We start from the raw sequence: 22,333 nt of genomic DNA on the forward strand, positions 1-22,333 counted from the left end.
ACATACACACATGCTTACCTCCAAAAAATCAAGCTTAGCGTTCAGATCGTTGAAATGAAAATTAAGGATATCACAGGATGACAGGAAATAACCATTCCTATGGAGTCCAAAATCGTCCCACTCCAAGCTTTGGTCTTCGAGGCTGCAAACAAAATAAGGAGAAATTACTATGCTGAAGTAAGCTTGACAAAACATCACACACACGCACACACACACACACACACATACACACACATACACACACATACACATTCACACATACACACATACACACACACACACATACATACACACACACACATACACACATACACATACACACACACATTCACAGATACATACACACACACACACACACACACATTCATAGATACATACACACAAGAACACACACATACACATACACATTCACAGATACATACACACACACACATACACACACGAACACACAAACACATACACACACGAACACACACACACACACACTAAGGCAGCGTCGTTTAACACAAATGTATTAATATTTAGTATCTTACCTTGCATATGAATCTTCCAAGAACGGTGAAACAGGCAAATGGTTTTAATGCTCATTCGCCTCGTTGTAAATCTCTTTCGGAAAAACTTCATTTTCTGCCAAGACTTTGAGAGATCTCGCGAGATCACGGCGAGGTCACGTCTTTTCGAAGCTGCTCCATGCGCTCACGCTTTCGAAGCTAAGTGATATTTCTCAATTGTGTTTTTGTCGAGACTGTATCTATCTTTCGGTGTATGTACCTATAGCGTATCTTTTGGAAAATTTTCGGTGCTAATTTTTCGTACATGTATACACAATCGTCGGTTAATGGTATCGAGTATTCTGCGGCCTAGTACTCGTAGGCTTAGACGACCGTACCGTCTCCGACCTTGTGGTTTGTTTTTCTCTCAGCGATTCGTCGAATGGGCTGAAATTATTTTCGTTCTCTGCTTCGTACCAGTCGTTCACCCCGTACCTCCTTGTTTAATATCTGTACTCACAAAAAAAAAAAAAAAAAAAACCCCAAAAAATAAAATTTCCTTCCCAGGTCTTCGTTTATTTGTTGTTCTTTTTGTTCGTTCGTTCTTCGTTCGCGATCACGCGGTTAGAAATGTATAATCTCTCCCCTGAACAACTATTTTCTCTCATATATTATAACACCCTTTTCTTCTTTTCCTACAAAAGGATGCTTTCGTCTTGCTCACCAAATCTATTCATTCCAAAAAATATATATAACTAGCAGAGGTACCCGGCTTTGCACGGGAGTGGGAGGAGGAGGGGAGGGGGAAGAGGAGGGGAGGGGAACGGGGGGGGAGGGGGGAGGGGGAAGCGGGGGAGGAGGAGGGGAGGGGGAAGAGGAGGGGAGGGGAATGGGGGGGGCGGGGGGAAGGGGGGGGAGGGGGGAGGGGAAGGGGGGAGGGAAGGGTGCGGGGGTGCTACCATCTCTTACAGTTCCTCCTTTCTACATTCCCTAAACTATCCAGAACTCCATCCCTCCTCCAGTGTCCTCAAACGTATTTTTGACTCGAAGGTCTCAAACTCATTTTGCAAAAAATGTTCGTTTCCCATGAATCATACACTTTTCAAAATCCAATCTCACCCCTCCCCTCCAAATCCTCCCCATCACCCATCCCTTTCAAATCTCCCCCCTTGCCCCTTCCCTCCCCTCCCTCCTAAACTCCTCCCACACCCCTCCCCTCCGAGACTCTCCCTCGCTCCTCCCCTCCTAGACTCCCCTCTCACCCCTCCTCCTCAAAGCATCCTCCCTGCTTCTTCCTCCTTCCAACTTTCACCTTCATCTCCCCAAACCTTCTGCCTTGCTCTTCCCCCTACTCAAATAACACCTCACTGTGCCTCACCCAATCTCCATCAAACCTTTTGTCCGCCCCATTCTTCCCTTTCTCCAAACTATTCTGAAATCTCTGAAAACCTTCAACAGCTCTCCCTACCTCTTCCTCCTCTTCCACATCTTACCCTACCCCTCCTCCCCCTGTTCTGGACCCGATGCTCCCCCTTCCTCTTCATTAACGGTATGGACCTTAAACATCCGGGGCCTTCGCTCAAACTTGACTGACCTCTCCATACAGGTTGCTTCTGACAAACCAGATGTGATCTGCTTAACAGAAACTTTCCTCCTTCATGATGTCTCTGATGCCTTGGTATCTCTCCCAGGTTACTCCCTCCTCCGGTATGATAGACCTGAGCCTCGTCCTGGAGGTGGGGTTGCTATCTTTATAAAAAACTCTCTTCCTCACTCGCCCTCCACTGCCCTCTCTCCACCTCACCCCCAGGAATACCTTTGGCTACGGCTTCCCCTTCGCTCCCACCTTTTGTTCATATGTGTGTTGTACCGTCCACCAATCAGCGATGACTCCATCTACATCTCACTGTCTGATAATATGGACCAACTTCTATCTACCCATCCCAACTCTCTCTTCCTCATATGTGGTGATTTCAATTGTCACCATGCCAGTTGGCTGGGTGTGGGTACCTCTCTCACCAGCCATGGCTCTTCAGCAAAGGACTTCTGCGACTCACTGGGACTGACACAATCTGTCAATTTCCCGACCCGGATCTCAGTCAACGGAGCATCTTCTCTTCTGGATTTGGTTATGACAAACTTCCCTGAAAATGTCTGCTGCTCTTCTTCTGCTCCAATCGGCTCATCTGATCATGTGCTTGTCAAAGTGGACATCTCTCTGACCATTCTCAGAGAGCCTCCTCAGCGTCGACGAGTCTGGCATTTCACTCAGGCCAACTGGCACGGTCTTCAAGCAGCCATCAATCATCTGGACTGGTCTCCCATCTCTACCACCTCTGACATCAACTCATCCTGGGAATTCTTTCAAAGTAAATTGCTCTCTGTCATGCACAGATTTATACCATCTCGTCTTCAGTTGTCATACCCTTCCTCCCGTCCATGGTACACGGAATCTTGTGGTGAGGCTGTTGCCCTGAAACAACTTGCTTTCGTCTCCTGGAAAGCAAATCCAACGGAAGGAAATCTCATTTCCTTTCACAACGCCCGAAACAAGTGTGTGTCCACCCTCAGGAGAGCCAGGAAACAATATCTCACCATTCTCAAGACCGAACTCTCTTATCTGTCTCCCTCTTCCAAATCCTGGTGGCGTCGGGTCAAATCTGTTTCTGGTGTTTGTTCCCCCTCCATCCCCTCCCTCACCTCAAACGGCTTAACGGCTGACTCCGCACGTGAAAAAGCTGAATGCCTCAACTCTGTGTTTGCCTCTAAATCTTGTGTCCCAAACCCATCCCTCTCTGTACCCACCGTACCCAGTCGTACCCAGCTGCTCCTGGACTCTGTGTCCTTTCCTCCTGACAAGGTGGAAAAGTTTCTGTCAACCCTCGACTCTGATTCTGCAACTGGTCCTGACGGCATCAGCCCACGGGTCCTAAAATCATGTTCTTCTGCTCTTTCACTCCCTCTTTCTGTTCTCTTCACCCTCTCTTTTGCTCAAGGTCATCTGCCATCTGCTTGGAAATCAGCCAACATCACCGCTTTGCACAAAAAAGGTGCAAAAACAGATCCCAGCAACTACAGACCAATCAGCCTTCTCCCAATTATCAGCAAAGTCATGGAATCCATCATTGCTTCAGATATTAAATCTTTCCTCTTCTCCAATGGCTTGATCTCTGATCATCAATTTGGTTTCAGACCTGGTCACTCTACTCTGGACATGCTGCTTCTGCTTTCTCAACAATGGATGGAGGTCCTCAACGCCAAACAGGAAATTAGAGCTGTCTCCCTTGACATTTCACGTGCCTTCGATACGGTCTGGCACCCTGCTCTGCTCTCCAAACTCTCCTCCTTTGGTATCCATGGAAATCTCCACGCATGGCTGGCGGACTTCCTCTCTGGTCGTAGTTAACGTGTGGCCCTGAATGGGTTTCTCTCATCTCCTCTTCCTGTTCAGGCTGGAGTTCCCCAAGGTAGTGTTCTGGGCCCTGTGCTTTTTCTGGTCTTCATCAATGATCTCTCTGACTCTCTTGAAAATCCTCTCTATCTCTTTGCTGACGACTCTACTCTCTGTCGCTCCATTCCTCATCCCTCAGATCGGCAGTCTGCAGCCTCCTCACTCTCTGCAGACCTGGACAAAATCACAGACTGGTCAAACAAGTGGAACATGTCTTTCAATCCTGACAAATCTCACACTCTTACAATGTCTCTCCGAAAGGACCGACTGGACAACCCTCCCATCTACTTTCTCAACAATCCTCTCCAAGAAGTTCTGTCGCTCAAGCTTTTGGGTCTCACTATCTGCCATGATCTTTCTTGGGAAAACCACATTTCCAAGCTGGCCTCCAAAGCCAGTCGCCGACTGGGCATCCTCCGTCGTGCGAAGTCCTTCCTTGGCACACCTGAGCTTCTCACCACATACAAGGCTTTCATCCGCAGCTCAATGGAATACTGTTCCCCCCTCTGGGCTGGTGCTCCTGCCTCACACCTTGCTCGGCTTCACGCTGTTGAGGCCAAAGCTTTCAGAATCATTGGAATCTCCTGCGATGTAGTCAACGCCGAGGGCCTTTCACTCACTCACCGCAGGCAGGTTGGTGGTCTTTCTGTCTTCTACCGACTCCTCTCCGGCCTTGCTCCCCCAGCTCTCTCTCTGTGCTCTGTCCCCCCAATATTCCTTCAGGTCGCACAAGATCTGCCTGCAACCCTCTTATGGTTAAACTGCCAAAGTCTAGGCTCTCTGCTCACCTTCACTCTTTCATTCCCCTTTTCTCCCGCCTCTGGAACAAACTCCCCCACTCCCTTCAATCCCACTCCTCCCTCCAGGTCTTTAAAACAGCTGTTCACCACCATCTCTTATCGTCCCCCATCGAAAACCTTGATCTTTTCTACCCCCGGTAATTCACCCCAGAGTCCTTGCAGTGTTCATATGTTTTAATCCTCTCCCACCTCCCCCCAAGTCCTCCCGATGTCCCTGCTCTCAAATGTTGTGTTTGTGTCCTTCCTCCTCTTCCCCCTCTCTTTTGTGTCCTTCCCCCTCTCTCCCCATCTTGTCTGCCGCTCCCCTTGTTTTTTGTGTGTCGGTTTGTCTTTTTGTGTGATTAATGTTAGCTCTTTCACGAGCCTCGATCTTGTATACAAAAAAAAAAGAAAAAAAAAAGACCAGGTCATTTTCAAAACCTGAATTGCTGTAATAAAAAAATATATATCATGTCATATAAATTTAAATTAATCACATACAAAGCTCTCACCAACAGTTCAATTCTGAATGAAACTTACCCTTGTGAGTATTCTTCATCACTGGAATAAGACAAGTTGTCGTTCATCTTCGTCGATTCACAATGTTTAAAATTGAACTGAATACGGCTTTTTATAATGTAAAATGTATTCAGGGAAGAGAACTGGCGGACAGCATTTCGAGGAATCTCAAGGCGTGTGTGAAAACAGGAAACGAAACAATGAAAACTTTCTGGGAAGTTATCCAAGTCAGTGAAACAACGTCATTTCTCAAAAGCGAATAATTAATTTTAAAAAGGTTTGAGTATGGTGATGGAAGTTGGAGGAGAATTAAATTATTTCCCACGCATAAACAAATATTTGTCGGGTCGTTGTTTGAGTGGGCCAAAGATGATTCACCAGATGATATTAAGAGTAAAAGGTTAAAAGGTCCATAAGGTCAGAAGGATCACAGGTTCACACAGATGGACCATTGTTTAAGTGGTCTAATGAATAAGGATAACATGTCAAAAGGTGAGAAGGTTCGTAAAGAACAGGGTGAGAGAAATAGAGGTGTTTAGGGGCAATGAGGGAGGGGAAAAATTAACATGTAAGTCAATGGGAAAATGAGAGTGTCCCAGAAGCAACATATATACACTACTGACCCAAATTTGGAAGAGCACCACAGGGTGGGTCAAGGGGAATTGGTTTTTAGAACCACATACAGTCACGTGCAAAAGTAAGTACACCCCATGTAAAGTTTTGACTTTTTCAACATATTTCAACATACAGCTATTTGATCTTCATTTCAACAATATTGATAGATAGAGGTGATATAATATAACAAATATGAAAGATTTACATTTTGTAGTCCATTGTATAATTTAAATAAACATGAATGCAAATTTCGCATGTGGAAAAAGTAAGTACACCCCTACATTTATCACTACTTCAAATACCTAAAATTAGAATCAGGTGCACCAGCTCAGGTGCAAATGATTAGAACATCGTTAGAGAGGATCTTGGAGGAACCTGTCTTATTTAAACCTCAGACATTTAGTTTGGTTTGCTCTTTGTTTTTGAAGTGTGCGGCGTCACCATGCCTAGATCAAAAGAGCTCTCTGAGGCCTTCAGAAAGAAGGTTATAGATGCCTTCGAGTCTGGGAAGGGATTTGAAAAGATCTCCAAACAATTTGAAATCAATCATTCGACTGTCCGGACGATCATCTACAAGTGGAGAAGATTCCAACCAACTGCCAACTTGTTCAGGCCAGGCCGCCCCAGCAAGTTCAGCCCGAGAGCAGACCGCAAGATGCTGAAAGAAGTCTCGAAGAACCCCAGAATGTAATCACGGGACCTACAGGTAGCTCTTGCCACTGTTGATGTCAAAGTGCACGAGTCTACCATTAGAAAGAGGCTGCACAAATTTGATCGACATGGGAGGTGTGCCAGGAGGAAACCTTTGCTGTCCAGAAAGAACATCAGGGCAAGACTAAAGTTTGCCAATGAACACCGAGGCAAAGACCAGCACTTCTGGAACAATGTGCTCTGGACAGAAGAGTCAAAGGTAGAGCTATTTGGCCACAGTACCAGAAGACATGTTTGGCGAAAACCAAAGACAGCATTTGACCACAAGAACCTGATACCAACTGTAAAGCATGGTGGTGGAAATATTATGGTTTGGGGCAGCTTTGCTGCATCAGGGCATGGGCAGCTCACCATCCTAGAATCCACTATGAATTCTTCATTAAACCAGAGGGTGCTTGAGGATAATGTGAGGCCATCTGTCGGAAAGTTGAAGCTCAACCGAAGGTGGACCTTGGATCATGACAATGACCCTAAACATACCAGTAAATCCACCAAGGAATGGCTGAAAAGAAAGAAATGGAGGGTTCTGGAATGGCCAAGTCAAAGCCCGGATCTAAATCCCATCGAGATGTTGTGGGGGGATTTGAAACGAGCTGTGCATGCAAGAAACCCCTCAAACATCGCACAGCTGAAAGAATTCTGCATGGAGTAGTGGGCAAAAATTTCTCCCAGTCGATGTCAGAGACTGGTAGACAGTTATAAGAAACGCCTACTTGAGGTTGTTTCTGCCAAAGGGGGCAAAACCACCTATTAGAGCCAAGGGTGTACTTACTTTTTCCACATGCTAAATTTGCATTTATGTTTATTTAAATTATACAATGGACTACAAAATGTAAATGTTTCATGATATTTGTTGTATTATATCACCTTTATCTATCAATATTGTTGAAATGAAGATCAAATAGCTGTATGTTGAAATATGTTGAAAAAGTCAAAACTTTACATGGGGTGTACTTACTTTTTCACGTGACTGTAGTTTAAAGATGCCAATTTGCAGGGCATGACCCCGGGTTAGTTTAAAAGTTAATGTTATTAGAGTATAGTTAGGACCAGAAATCTCTTCGCACCATCCACATCCACTCACCAAGGGAGACGGAACTCCGCACCGGGTTTTGTAAACGATTTGGATGGTAAAGACGCATCATGACGTGAGAGTGACATTGTGGGTATTCCATCTCTTTCTTCTTGGGAGGGATTGGAAGACGAATTTGGAGTAGAGGGGGATAGGGGAGACAAAACGTAGAGACGAATTTGTAAAGTGTAAATACAGGGAAGGGCAAGGGTAGTGTAGGCTGACATGGGGGTTGGGGGGGGGGGGGGTACGAACGGTTATGGACGAGATTTCTCTGCTCGCTCTCCCGTGCCCCTCATGTTGCATTGCCTTGCATTGTGTGTACCCTTGCGCCCTTTCCTCCGCTAACTCTGCTTTGTCTTCCTCCCCACCCATGGACCCATTTTTTTGGAGGGGAGTGTGCAGGAACCCTGAACTGTGCAGCGGCGCCTGGCTACACTGGTGCGGTGCCCCTGCTACCTTTTGCCGCACCAATACACTTTATGGACCACACGTTCTGTGGCCTGGCATCTTTGCTGAGCAGACATTTGCTGCAAACGTTACCTTGCACCTGCGGACCACTGGTTTTAAGTGGCGTCGATGTCACGCAGATGGACCACCTACGATTGGCCCTGCTGATAAATAAAAACGGACACGGTTTGTGCATTTTATACTTTGGTGTGTCAGGAAAGAAGACCTTCAAGTTTTTATTATGGCACACCGAAGACGAAGCAGGAAGCAAGAAGACGCAGGCAAGCAGCAGCCAAGCAGAAAATATGACATGTGAATTACTGTGCATTTTTGTGCATGTTGGTGTATCGGTGTATTGGTGCATTGCATTGTTGTTTTCTCTCCTCCAAATTTTCTTTCCACAAAAGAACAGGCCCTGGGTTATAGAGATGTAAATAAGTAGTTAGTCTTGTAAATAACATGCTCCCCACCGGCTTTATGTTTAGTTTGAGAATTCTTTCCGCAATTCGGTTAGCTGTGGGTGTGAGTCTGTTAGTTAGTACACAACGCAGTAGGTGGTACATATTTAGTGTTGTGAAACTGTCGCACACAGGGTGTTAGGTTAAATGTAGAGGGAAACCACATCTAAGTGTCACACGTAATTTAAAGAGTAGTCCTGAACCTTGCTCAAAACCGGTCGTTCTCACTTGTGTGGGTATGGCTCGGGGACGAGCCTGACGAAGGAGGGGGATAATGCTGCGGTTTTTTGAGATTGGCACATATTGATCATTAAAGGTTAAAGGGTTGCCCCCCATAGTTAGTCCACGAGCAACACATAGGCCACCTTAGAGTATTAGTTATGTCATAGTATGTGTAAGTATAGGCCATTTCCCCTTGTAATATCGGCGTTGTGTAAAGATATGAGTTTAGGTCCCTTCATTTTGCGTCCACCCTCCAGTTCCACCTCTATGGGCATAATTGATCCCGTGCCCCATTTGGCTGATTCCTCAATTTGTTACGCTTTGGCTACCCGCAGCTTTTATTACGCTCTGGCTGCCAGCAGCATTTGCTGCCCTTTGTTCACTCGCTGGTCGAGTAACACGAGGTAGGCCTGAGAGGGAGGAGCGCGGGGTCGGGTGGGGCGGCGTCAAGGCAGCGCGTCAGAGGCGATGATGGTAAGGGCCACCAGCCAACCAGGGCTCTAAGGGCATGACGTGATAGGGCGTGGTAAGGCACGTCTGGTGATTGCTAGAAGGTTAGCGGGGCGTGCCTATAAAAGTCTTGGCACAAACGCCCTTGAACAGGATTTATGCACAAGGACTCATTGGGAAAGGGCGTGATAAAAGGACTCGCAGAGGGGGAGGACTTGTGTCAAAGGACTTGGTGGAAGGCACTTGCTTGAAGGACTTGAAGAGGGCTGGTTGGGAGCGCATTGTGAGCACTTCGAGGCTTAGCGCTTCGAGGCTATTGAACTGTATTCACCTATTACGTACGCGGCCACAGCCAAACCAGCCGATAGCGAATCGGTTTTTTGACCAGCCACGCAAGTAAACGCGGCAATAGCCACCAGTGAATTACTGCCAGCCGCGCCAGAGCCGCCCCTTCTGTTCGCCCCGTATTATCCCGTGTGCGCCAATGACACGCGGAGAGCTCTGCCTGCTACGGGATCCATCTTCGCGGTACGAGCTGGGGACCGGAGAGAGCTGACCATCCGTGGACGTGCCCTCCACCCCTGGACGTGCTGACCTTCATCTGCAATCCCCGTGTGAGTGTGTGTGTGTGTGTGTGTGTGTGTGTGTGTGTGTGTGTGTGTGTGTGTGTGTGAAACGGGCCCGTAGTCTCTGGGATATTAAGTATAAGACTGCTTAAGGACTGCCCTGTGTCTCTGCTCTCATCATTGTGAATAGTGTAAATAAACTTGTTCTTCCTTTCCAATTCGATCGCCTCTGTGATTTCGCCATTGACTAAGCGTGATACGAATAAGACCGCTAGAATCGGGTTCACCATCTAAACGGCTCGGATCACGTGTTCGCTACCGCTCGGCGCATCCACCAACACACGTGATTCGTGCGAGGCTTATCTCCTCGTTTCTGGGCAGCGCGAGTAATTAGGTAGTAGTGAATTCGGCCTAAAACCACATTTTGCGCTGTCCGGAAAGGACGTCATAGGCCTCGGGTCGCACCTGGTCAGTCAAAGACAAGGGGACTAATCCCCCCTTGGTAAAGGGGAGAAGGCCAGCGGCAGATCCGCAACAATATATTAGAGATAAGATAAATATATAAGTGATAAGATAAATATATAAGTATAAGTGATAAGATAAATATATAAGTATAAGTGATAAGATAAATATATAAGTGATAAGATAAATATTGTCACGCAATGGCGATTAACATCAGAGTTGCGGAGGCCGATTACGAGGCTTTAAACTCCCAAGGCGAAAACTCAATAGCGGATTCCAAAACCAAAGCGCGCAGGATGGAGGGGAACGACGAGAGCCCCACAGCCGTATCTATTAAAATCAAACAGGAAACTGCGTTCAGGTATATACAGAAAATAATACAACGATTTATTAAATGAAAAGCAAAGACAGTGAAAAAGCACGCGCCGGTAATAAAATATCCTAATCAGGACGTCCCCACACACACTTCAGATACAGACGAGGGAATATGAATACAAAATAAAATGTCTCGTCATGTAAAGTGTAAACGCGGAGCTCGGGCTTGTCTGGCTCTAGTCGTCTTCAGTGTAACACGGCCCCACGGCCCTCTCCGTCCGCCTCCGAGTGCCACCAGGCCTCGTCGGTTCAACGGCACACCACGAGCTCCCTCGCTCCAAAGGTCCAACGCAGGGCTGCACAAAGCAAGCGAACTCCACTCGGGCTGCCGGCCGGGACTAAAGCTGCTCGAGCTTGGTGGAGAGCTGCAACTCTCCACTCGACCAGGGACAGAAGGACTCTCCAAACTCGGGATCGCACCGGGAGTGCCAACTCAAGCCGTGAACTCCTTCGAACTGCACTCAACTCGACTCCCTCAACTCGACTGCCGAAAATGGCGTCTGACCCTCGATAATATCTCTGGCCGATCACGTCACATTGGCGCACTGCTCTGCCAATCAGAGCCTCCCACGACTCGCCGGCTCGTCCAGGGCACGCCCACTGCACCACTGCCGCTCTCCCCACTCCTGCTCCTCGGTAATAGCACGTGCTATGCGAGGTTGGTAGGCCTTTCGGAGGTGTAAATGGTGGCGGCCAATTGTGGCGGTGTTCCAGCCCGATTTCTTCCTAAGTCATGTCAGGGGGAAGGGCATCAGTTAGTGTTGTACTAAAGGTCATAACTAATGTTTATGTGGTCTGCAGTGCCATAATGGACAAAGGTTTGACAACTAGGTGAGACTCACAGGGGCGTTATCTTTAATCCCTAACTACTTAACACTCGAATCTCCTGGTAGATCCACAATCATACATCTTATCCCGACAAACGCCTAAACATGAAGAACTAATTACAGGTAGATTCACTATTGCGACAGTCGAATACCTACCTATACAGATCTACCTGGCTCTAGATATTGCTTTACCCCCAGACATAACAATATATAAGTATAAGTGATAAGATAAATATATAAGTATAAGTGATAAGATAAATATATAAGTATAAGTGATAAGATAAATATATAAGTATAAGTGATAAGATAAATATATGAGTGATAAGATAAATATATAAGTGATAAGATAAATATATAAGTATAAGTGATAAGATAAAAAGGGGGGTTAGGGATTTTAACGGGCTACCACGGCCTTTTTTACTAGTATATAAATGATAGAACCAAGCATTAACCAAACGAAAGAGTGGAGGTATATACAGCCTTGTATATAAATTTATATTGGTATATAAATGGAAAACATCATGAATGTGAGAAATATCAAATAAGTATTATTGAAGAAATAACAGGGGTAACAGTAGATAAAACAAATAAGCGAATAAATTTAAATACGAATAAGTTAAAGTCTCTAAGAGGCAACATCCTTGAGTGGACTGAAAACTTTAATGGTTGCCATGAGATTGAGGGGAAAATAATTTAATACAATCTCAAAATGATATGTGGCTCTGGAGGTGCTCAAACAAGAACATTAAGAGAGGTCTATCATTTCATTTCAGCTCAACGGCGATACCTAAACCGAGAGTTAAATTCTAATACAACATTTGTCAATATTCTAGATGGTGATTGTTCTTCTAAGAGAATTAAGTTATTACCTAAAAATGAAACACAAATATTCGTTGGGCCTCTGTATGAGTTTAATGAAAAATGGGGGGAGTTAATAAGTTAAATGCAGGGAGAAAAAGGGTGTAATTTTTTAAGCCATGGGCAAGGTATAGGGAAAGTGGGCGGGGCTTACTAAAAAAAGTGGGCGGGGCTTAGGAGGGAGAAAAGGGGGCGCAATTTTTCAACATAGGTGGTTTGAGCCAATAAGTTTCCATACTTTTCCCCATTGGCTTCAATGTTAAATTTGAGGTGAGCTAGAACCTATGAGTAGTAGGCAGGTCGATTGAGGATTTAATATTTGTAAATAGGTTGTCCCAAAAGAGGGTGAAATCTAAAAAGTGGACGCAATTTTTTGAGAGAAAAAGGGGTGTAATTTTATGAGAGAGGGGGTGCGAGTCAATAAGTTTCCTTAATTTTCCCCATTGACTTCAATGTTAAATTTAATGTGCCTCAATACCCCCCTTTTCCCCCTACTCCTACCCCAATGGACCTAATAAGGCAGGTGCCACGCCCAGGAGGGGCGGAAAATCGGTGAGCGGTTTGGAAAGCCGGCAGCCACACCCCGAGGGACACGATTGGCTCTCGCGAGTAAGGAGGAAGAGTGAGATCGGTTCTGGCTTGGACAAGAAGCTAGCCATTTTTCTTGGTGCTGAAAAAGTGTGGGCATTTTTTAAGAGAGCTGGTGCAACAATTGTGAAGGAGGTTTTGTTGTGGTGGGAGCTGAAGGTCACGTTGTGTTCCCTCAGGCAGTTAATAACGAATGAGGCTGTCCTCACGAGCTTGCCTCAGACTCAATAGTGAGTGCCTTCGACATGCGGCGCTGCCGCCATTTTGAGCTTCCCACGAGGGAGGCTTTGAACATTGACCATCACCACCTCTCTCTCTCAAAAAGACCATTTGGGACACAAATAAGTGCCGGCACGAAAATGGATTTTATTTCCATTTTATTTTCCCCCGTGTGTGTGGTTGAGACAATGTGTGGAGGCGTCTCGTCGCAGGAATTAGTTTTTACCTGAACCTTTATTTCCGTCCGCGATTTATTTTGTTATAAACCATTTGTGTACATTTTACTGTCGTGTTTGCATGGTGCTGGTTTCGGAATAAACCCCTGTTTTCTGTTAATTAAACACCTCGCATCCCTTCATTCCCGCACACGCCAAAAATAACCGTCATTTTCAGAGGTCGCCTCGGAGATAAAGCTGGTTCGGCTATCCGTCCCTGGTGATCTTAACTACCAGGCAACGCGACAATACTTTCTGGAGACACTGAAGGCATCGAGAGCCTTCGGGGATTGGTTGTAGTGGTCTAGCCGACAACATATATGTTTTTAGCTACCTGCGCCACGAGGATGTGGTGTACACAGGTGGATGTGTATGGTCGTGGGCCATGTCCAGATGGCCATTCATGAAAGTATAGACAAAAAGGCAGATGTTACCAAGCAAAGCTACCTGCAGGCCAGTATTGTGCAAACCGTCCACAAGAACACCCAAGGTGCGATTGTTTCCACCATCCACCGAATCGAAAAAGACACAGAGGGCAAGGCCTGGTGCCAGCAATATGCTCCCGATGAGCCATACATGGACACTTGGACAGCCTTTGGCAACAGACAGCTGTATCAGCAATCGTTGTGGCAAAGTCGACGTTTCCAAGGTGCCAATGGACGAGTTGCAGGGGGAACTCCAAGTCTTCGACCAGATGCTGTTGCTGCACGTATATGGCATCTATTGTATCGACTACATGAGATATTTATTGGGGGTAATCAATCATCCGACTCTGGTAGGTTATCTTGTTGCAACAGAGGAAATGCAGGAGGATGGAGACTTGACATATGGCTTCCATGGTGCCAACCATCATTAAAAATATAGAAAGCGTGGGCAACCATGTCTGTACATACATCCACACAAGCCAGGGTGACTATACATTTCTCCAGTTTGGGGTTCCCTGCAACATTGTGGCTGGCACCCATGTAGTGTAGCTGCACCAACAAGCAAAAGTTGCATTCAAGTCTACAGCATTTAGTGGGGATCTAGGTGCCGTTTTTTTCATTCCCGCCGTATTGCCGCCCAGTGCTCCTGCATATGTAGAACACTGTTCACGATCTCGATAGGTTGCTCCTTTAGTGCAGTCACAGTGGCTGGTGGAACACCAGCAGGAGAACAAGCAGCCAAGGTCGCTGCAAGCACCTTGACTATCAAGGTTGTGCTGATAGCTGTACCCACCCCTTGTAGGAACTAGGTGCCCTGGACTTCCACTGCAACTTCTTCCAGTTCTTCTTGCTATTGCTCCTGAAATTGCTGCTCCTGCAACTGTTGCTCCTACAACTGTTGCTCCGTCAACTGTTGCTCCTTCAACTGTTGCTCCGACAACTGTTGCTCCTACAACTGTTGCTCCTGCTACTGTTGCTCCTGCAACCCTTCCCCAAACAGTCGGCGCTCCACTCCCGCCGCAGTTGCTTCAGATGCTTCCAGGTACACCTGCAAACACCTTTGCTGAGGCCATTTGCTCCAAAGAAGCCCTAGCTGCATGTATTCGACAAGTGTACCTGTCGCAAATACTACCGAACATTTGCAACTGTAGTTGGTCCAGCTGCTTTTGGAAGGCAGCAATTTCATTGCGAAAGCTCTCGCCTTTTGCTCCCTTGTCACAGCCCTCCCCACAAAGCTTCACCCACAAGATCCGCAAGCTATCTGTCACTCCTGCGAGATTCTTGGTCCGCTGCCTCAACAACGCTTGCGTTGTTTGCAACTTCTGCTCTGTAGTGGCGGGTCCACCGGCATGACCACTGGAGTGAGATGTTCAAGTTCGTCAATCCGTTGTACCAATGCACAAATTTGCCTGTCTTTGTTCACCAGTTTTTTCTGGGCAGCAGCAAGCTGGCTCTGAACAATTTCCATATGGATGAGCATATTGAAATTTGTTGGCCCTCGCGACAAGGACATCTTGCAATGAAGGTACCTGTTGGTTACTTCATGAAAGCGGAAATATTTATGAGAAAATGGAGACTACTGGAGGTACTAGCGAGTGTAAAGAATGACGAGTGGAAAGTCCATTACCAAATTGTGGTGCCACAACCGTACCGGAAGGAGATATTGAGTTTGGCACATGAGACACTTTTGGCTGGGCACCTTGGAGTGAACAAGACGTTTGAAAGAATTCTGGCACATTTTTTCTGGCCAGGATTGCGACGTGATGTGGTGGAATTCTGTAAATCTTGTCATTCTTGTCATCTGGTGGGCAAACCTAATCAGAAAACCCCTTCAGTGCCTTTAAAACCGAATCCAGCTTTTGAAGAACCATTCAGCCGGGACATTATTGACTGTGTCGAAAACTAAGGCTGGATATCAGTGTATGCTGATCATCATGTGTGCTTCCACTAGGTTTCCAGAGGCAGTGCCTCTTAGGAAAATTACTGTGACAGTTATTGCGAAAGCCTTGATTAAACTTTTCACCCTGGTTGGCCGACCTAAGGTCATCCAGACTGATCAGGGTTCCAACTTCATGTCAAAGCTTTTTCAGCAAGTGGTACACCTGTTGGGTGTGAAGCAAGTGAGGTCAAGTACTTACCATCCAGAGAGCCAAGGGGCCTTGGAAAGGTTTCAATCAATCAATCATGGTTTTATTATCAATTCGTCGCAGCCAAAGTTGAATTGTGAATGATTTACAACATAATGTTACAGAGAAACGGAGTACGGCGCTCCCCCTTAGCGGGGGGGGAGGGGGGGGTCAATCCCCCCTTTTATTTTCACTGGCCATCTCCACTCCTGAAGCCACCCCGCTCCCTCCAGAGAGGCAGGGGGGCAACCCGTTCGAGACCGCGGACAAGATGTTATTTGCAGAGCGGATTAGCAGCCCGCAGTTCGAACCATTAACAAAAACTAGACCCGATTCTAAATGTTGGCCAAATCGTGCCACAGGTGTTCAATGATGGAAACCTCTAAAACGAACGGATGTGAAGAAAAGAAGGCAGGGTAGGAAGAACAGGAATTTATTACTAATTATATACAAGTCAAAGAAACCAAGGAGATGGAAAGAAACGAAAATAATGACAGAAGGAGGAGACACAGTGCAATACTAGCTTATCTATTCAGGCTTACTTATACCCCAGGGACAAGACAAACAAAACAAACTCACGTACACAAAAGGATGGATGAGGGCAGGAACGAATGGCTGGAAGGGGAGGAAGGTTCAGCTGGACGCAGGAGAACGGCCGGGCCGGGAGTGAGCAGCCGCCGACTCTCCACACTCTCGTTCGTACGGCGGCGTTGCTTCGCGGCCGTGGGTCGAACTGCCGTTAAAGCTCAACTCCTTCTCAACTCAACTCAGCTGCGGTGGACTCAGCTGCGGTGGATTCAGCTGCAGTGGATTCAGCTGCGGTGGATTCATTACTCATCTGCTGTGGGGGCTTCCTCGGTCATCTGCTTGTGGGGGCTTCCTCGGTCATCTGCTCGTGGGGGCTTCCTCGGTCATCTGCTCGTGGGGGCTTCCTCAGTCATCTGCTTAAGCAGTCCCTCCCAACTTCCTTTTATAAGGCGCGTGGCGATCAAGCCACCGGCCTTTTAGAAACGCCCATCGGTGAGCTCGCCTCGGCCTGGATTGGTCGCGAGGGCTCACCGATCCCGGCCCCTTGATGAGGCGTTGGCAAAGCCACGCCTTGTTCCTGGCGCTTGGTTGACTCCTCCTACCTTCTTCTCCGAGATGACCTCACCATAATGGCGGCAAATGTAGTTGGCAATGCGAATGGCAATGACGCAGTTGGAAATGGAGGTTTTGGGGGAATTTGAACAAGGGGATCTATCTTATTCGATTCGATGCAATGCAGTCAACTAATGGGAAACAGAGCCTTAAACCAACATAGAATAGGAAATAACTATAGAGAAGGGCTTATGATTTTCTACGTGCATGCGATGGATTAACTAAGGGGACGACCTTTGACCTTTACAATTAACGGAGGTATTTACAAGGATCATTACATTTACACAGGGTGATATTTACAAACAGGATTCTCAAACCCGCAACACTGCACCCTCATCCTCCAGGCACGTCCCGGGCCTATAAAACTTAACTTGGTGTGGCACGTAGGTGTAATTCCCTCTGCAATTAACCTGACCCTGAGTGTGACAGTTTTAAAACACAAATAAGTATGTCCCTCTGCTGCATTGCACCCTGTCTAACAGATTCACGCCCACAGGATAACCGAATTGCGGAATGGTTTTCAAACTAAACATGTACGGTGGGGAGCATTATTTACAAGTGACGTTACTTGGACTATTTACAAAACACAACCCAGGACCTGTGATTTTTCCTTTTGGGAACAAAAAAAGAACAAATCCTGTGGGAGGGGAGGAGACAGCATGCACTGCATCGACCCACCAGCACCAATAATCACCAAAGCACCACTCACCAAAACGCACCGGAGTGCACAGTCACCACAGTTCAAATAAAAAAAACCCCTGTTGGTGGTCTTGTTCTTCGGCTCCCTCTGCTGGCCATTGTTCTTCCTGATGTTGTCTTTCTTCATGTTCTTCTTGCTGGCGGCCTATTTGCAATAATAATAAAAAGCACAGAACGTGTCCACTTTTTTTATTTATGGCCCACAGGGGCCGACTATGGGTGGTTCACCTGTAGGCTTGGTGCCACCTCACCGAGGTCCGCAAGCAAGATCTTCCTCTGGCCAACCTGGCCGGTCCCAGCAGAGGGGCCATGCCACAAAACTGGTGGTCCATAAGTGGTGCTTGGCCACAGACTGTGGTCCATAAGTGGTGCATGGATGCAGGCAGCTGGTTGCGAGGATTCGGGCACACCTACGCGGCCCCCCCGCACACTCCCCTCAGTGCCCAGAGAGCACGATCCTCGGGTTGGGGAAGGAAGACAGAGAAGACAGGTGAGCGAGGGGTAAGGTCACAAGGGTACACATCAACGAAGGCAATGCAGAGTGAGGTGCGTCTGGAGACTGAGCGGAGAAAGGCTCGTCCCTACCGTACGTCACCCCCCCTGTTACCTACTCTACCCTTGCCCTTACCCCATATTTACAAAAATCTACACCCTTAATAATTCGTCACTACCGTCACGTCTTCCCCATATTTCCCCTATACCAAATTCGTCACAATCCCACTAATCCAAAATTTGCCATCACCAATTCATCATCAATCCCTCTTAAGGAGGAAGAGATGGAACAACAACACAATGTCACACCCACGTCATGATGCGTCTCACAATCCAAATATTTGCACAAAAAAAAAACAATAACAACCATGGCACGGTGTGGAGTTTTTTCACCCCAGGTGAGTGGATGTAGATGGTGCGAGGAGATTCTTAATCCTAACTACTTCCTAAATGACGTCAACACACTTTACACTACCCGGGGTCTTTCCCTGCCAATCCATTGGCCATCTTACTCTATGCGGTTTTAAGAACCAAATTCCCATTGACCAAACTGTGGTGCTTCATCAATTTGGGGTCTCACTCCCCCGATTCAACTCCCTGTGCCTTTGCACAATTTCAGGACTGGGTTGTGTGGCTCTCCCAGCAGGTCTACCCACCTGCACACCTCCACCACTGCAGTTGCCTCCGAGCTTACCTGCTCCTTACCGAACCTATCTAACTGGGGAAGGCCCTCTCTGACACCCCCTCGGTGCCCTCTCTGGCACTGGGCTACCCGGGTCCGTCCTTTGGATCCTCGGGCCCCATCCACAACAACTCTACCGGCTCCCAGAGCCCACCTGCGGCCTCACCTGGCCAACATCCTAACAGTGGCGGAGTGCCCATTTAACTACACACACTAACAAGCCACACGCCCTGTCATTTCCACGACACTAATGCACCCATCCAAACACCATTCTTCCACACGCACCACAGATGCCAATATCCAACCACAATTTACCTACTCCCTCTACCTAACTCTTAAACTACCCTCCCCGGGTATTCGTGATGGGGTCCATCCTCCCCATCCACTGCCTTCGCACCATCCACTCCACTCCACAGTTTCCACCATACTCCCTCCACACCATCCATTCCATACTCCATGTATTCCATACTCCATGTATTCCACACACCTGTTCATTTGCACACCTGTGCAATCACACCTGGTGCCACCTGCACCCTCCTTCCTCCAGGTCCATTTGCTCAACACAACACACAATCACCATTACTCACTCATACACTGCTCCATACACTTCCACGCTCAATACAACTCTCCCGAGCATTGCCTAGCAATTCCTCATTTGCTCAACATGCTCACCCGCTAAGATTCTCACACACACAGCATCATCTGATCTACCTGGTTTCCTTTCTAACTTGGTGCTCCCCGTCTTCCCTTTAAAGTTTAAACTAAGCACATCCCACGTCGTTATCATCCATTCTAACCTCTCTATGTCCCCGACTACCTGTCCAATGTCGCTACTTACCTATGTCACCTATGGTCATTTCTCTAAATCCCTATACATTATCCTAACCCTCCCTCTGCGAGCTTACACTGCCATAAACCCCATAGCTAGTGCTCATGTGCCCCATACCGCCCTCTCTGGCGTCAATTCATTCTCAAAGCCCGGCTTCACGAAGCCGAGCAATGAATGCGGGTGGTTCGTTCCCGGCCGTTGGGTCCGTCCGGCATTCGGTGCAGGGAAGGAGGCTTACTCGGGCCGAGATTCCACGCACCATCTCGGCACGGAACCGTCCGATGCCCCAATCTCGGCCGGCCGGAACGGCGCGACCACAAGTGGTCGCCGTGTGGACCCTTCCTACCTGTCCTCGAACCGGCCCGCCCGCTCCGCTTAGCGGAGCACGGACGTGACCGTTCAGAGCGAGGCCCGGCGTGGATCGCACACGGTGGTTCTTTCGAAACCACCGTGGTTACGATCCCCGCTGGTTCCTGCTGCAGTCAAAGCCCGGCACGAACCGAGGGCTCGCTTTGGCTAAAAGTCGATCTAAACGCTGCTCCGTTTAACGTCGATGCTTCACTTGCATGCTCACACCACGCGTTCCGTTCCTTATTCACACATCCAGGTGTCTCCATACACTCCGTCATTGCACCTTCTCTTACACACCCCCCAGGTACACTCATTACGCTCACAGACTTTGTCACACACCTGACCACCGCACACCTTGGCACACACTCGTCGTTCGCACACCTCATCAACACACCTCTTCGCGCCCACCCCTCAGTCACATCCTCTGTGACAACCACGGGTGTGCACTCATCTGCACACCCAATCACGTGCTTCACTACCAACTCAAGTGTGCATTCCCACACGCGCTCGACCATTCCAGGTGTGCATCCTTTCATTCCAGGTGTACATTCTCTCTCACCTGCCACAACCAACTCGTGCTCCGTGTCACTCTCACTACTCTCACCACCACACTCGGTCGCGCATTCACCCTTACTCTCGACAGCGCACTCACTCCTCGGCGCGCACTTTTTCCTCACACACACCTCCGTTCCACACCTTTCTCGTGCACCTGTCGCACTCTCTCCCGGTACATACTCCGTACCACTCATGGGGGTGCAATCTTGCACACACCCAATCACCGCCGCACACGCTGGCTCACAAATACCTTCCGCATTCCCCATAGTCGGACCTCCTTGCACACCTCCTCTTTCCATACACTCCGGACCAGTCATACACCTCACCATTGGTCTCTCACGAACACACGGGTCTAAACCAACACCCAAGCCCCCTGAATCTCTCCTCACACCATATACATTTCCGATTATATCGCCACTCACCTCGGCACCTCGTCTTCGCTCCTCCTCTGCCACCTGCAAACTCTTTATTTGGTTAGTAAGCACATAATCACGATTTGAGCACAGACATTGCACCAATTCCATCACCTCCTCCTTTATCTCTCTCTTAGTTTCCCTCCGTCTCTTCTTAATTTCACTCACCCCCTCTACCACTTACTCTAATTTTTGCTTTACCTCTTTTATTTCCCGGTGCGCCCCCTCAATTTCTTCCTCTAATGCCACCTTGGTCGTTTCTATGTGCGTCCTTACTTCCCGTTCTTTCGTCTCCATTGCCTCTGTCACCTCGTCCAATCTCTTTGTCAACCCCTCATGTACCATCTGACATTCCCTCTTTGTCGCTATGAGTTCCTTTTTTATCTCCGTCTGTATCACCTTCAACCCCCCGATTACCGCAGTGTTCTTCTCCACTTGCTCCCCCAAATTCCTTTTGTCCCACCGTCAGCTGCTCTACTCCCCTTTTCAGGTCTTCTATGCCCCCCTGTAACCTAGCCGTACTATTTCTCACCTCTTTCTCCATACGCTCCTCACCCCGCTTTACCGCCTTGCGTACCCCCGCAAACTCCTCGCCCACACCTCGTCTGATCTCCTCCCCCATTTCTCCCATCTCTTTGGTAGATGCTGCCCTCATCTGTTCGAAATCATTCCTCTGGGCATCCAATTTAGTTTCCAACCCGATTTTCACCTCCTCTATCTGATCTCCCATTTGTTTAATTTCCCGGGTGGATTGCTCCCCTATTTCCCTGAATTTGCCTTCCATGGTGTTTTCTAACCCCGTTAACCCATTCTTCACCCCTTTCATCCCGTTGTCTAACCCCTCAAATTTGTTGTCTAAACCCTCAAATTTATTGTCTAAACCCTCAAATTTGGCTTCTAGCCCCCCAATTTGATTTCCCATATCCGTTTTTAATCCCCCGATTTGATTTTCTAATCGCTCCCCCATTCTGTTTTCCAATCCTACAACTTGGTTTCCCATGTCATTCCTCAATTCCCCAATTTGGGCACTAGTACCCCTTGCTTCGTCCCTCATTTTATCCATCTTTGCATCCATTTGGGTCAGGAATAACCTAAAATCAAACCCGATTGGCACAGCGGCCCCAGCCGCCACCGCAGGCTCGACCCCCGCGGCGCCGCCATTTTGTGCGTCTGAAACCTCGTGCGCGAGGGCGCCATCTTGTTCACCTGATACCCCCGCAACCACATCCTCATTGCTCTCCTCCTCTCTCTCCCCCATATACATTTCCCTGGGGTCCTGGGTCACTTCTAAAC

General features: G+C 47.8%; 1 protein-coding gene across 1 annotated transcript in view; it reads right to left on the reverse strand.

Moving 5' to 3' along the window:
- The window catches only part of SUB1 (SUB1 regulator of transcription), a 991,845-nt gene that overhangs the window by 913,601 nt on the left and 55,911 nt on the right, over nt 1–22,333 (reverse strand). The gene's annotated exons all lie outside the window — the stretch shown is intronic.

The sequence above is a fragment of the Myxine glutinosa genome, chromosome 2, assembly GCF_964187855.1.
Source record: "Myxine glutinosa chromosome 2, kmMyxGlut1.1, whole genome shotgun sequence".
NCBI classification, from domain to species: Eukaryota; Metazoa; Chordata; class Myxini; order Myxiniformes; family Myxinidae; genus Myxine; species Myxine glutinosa.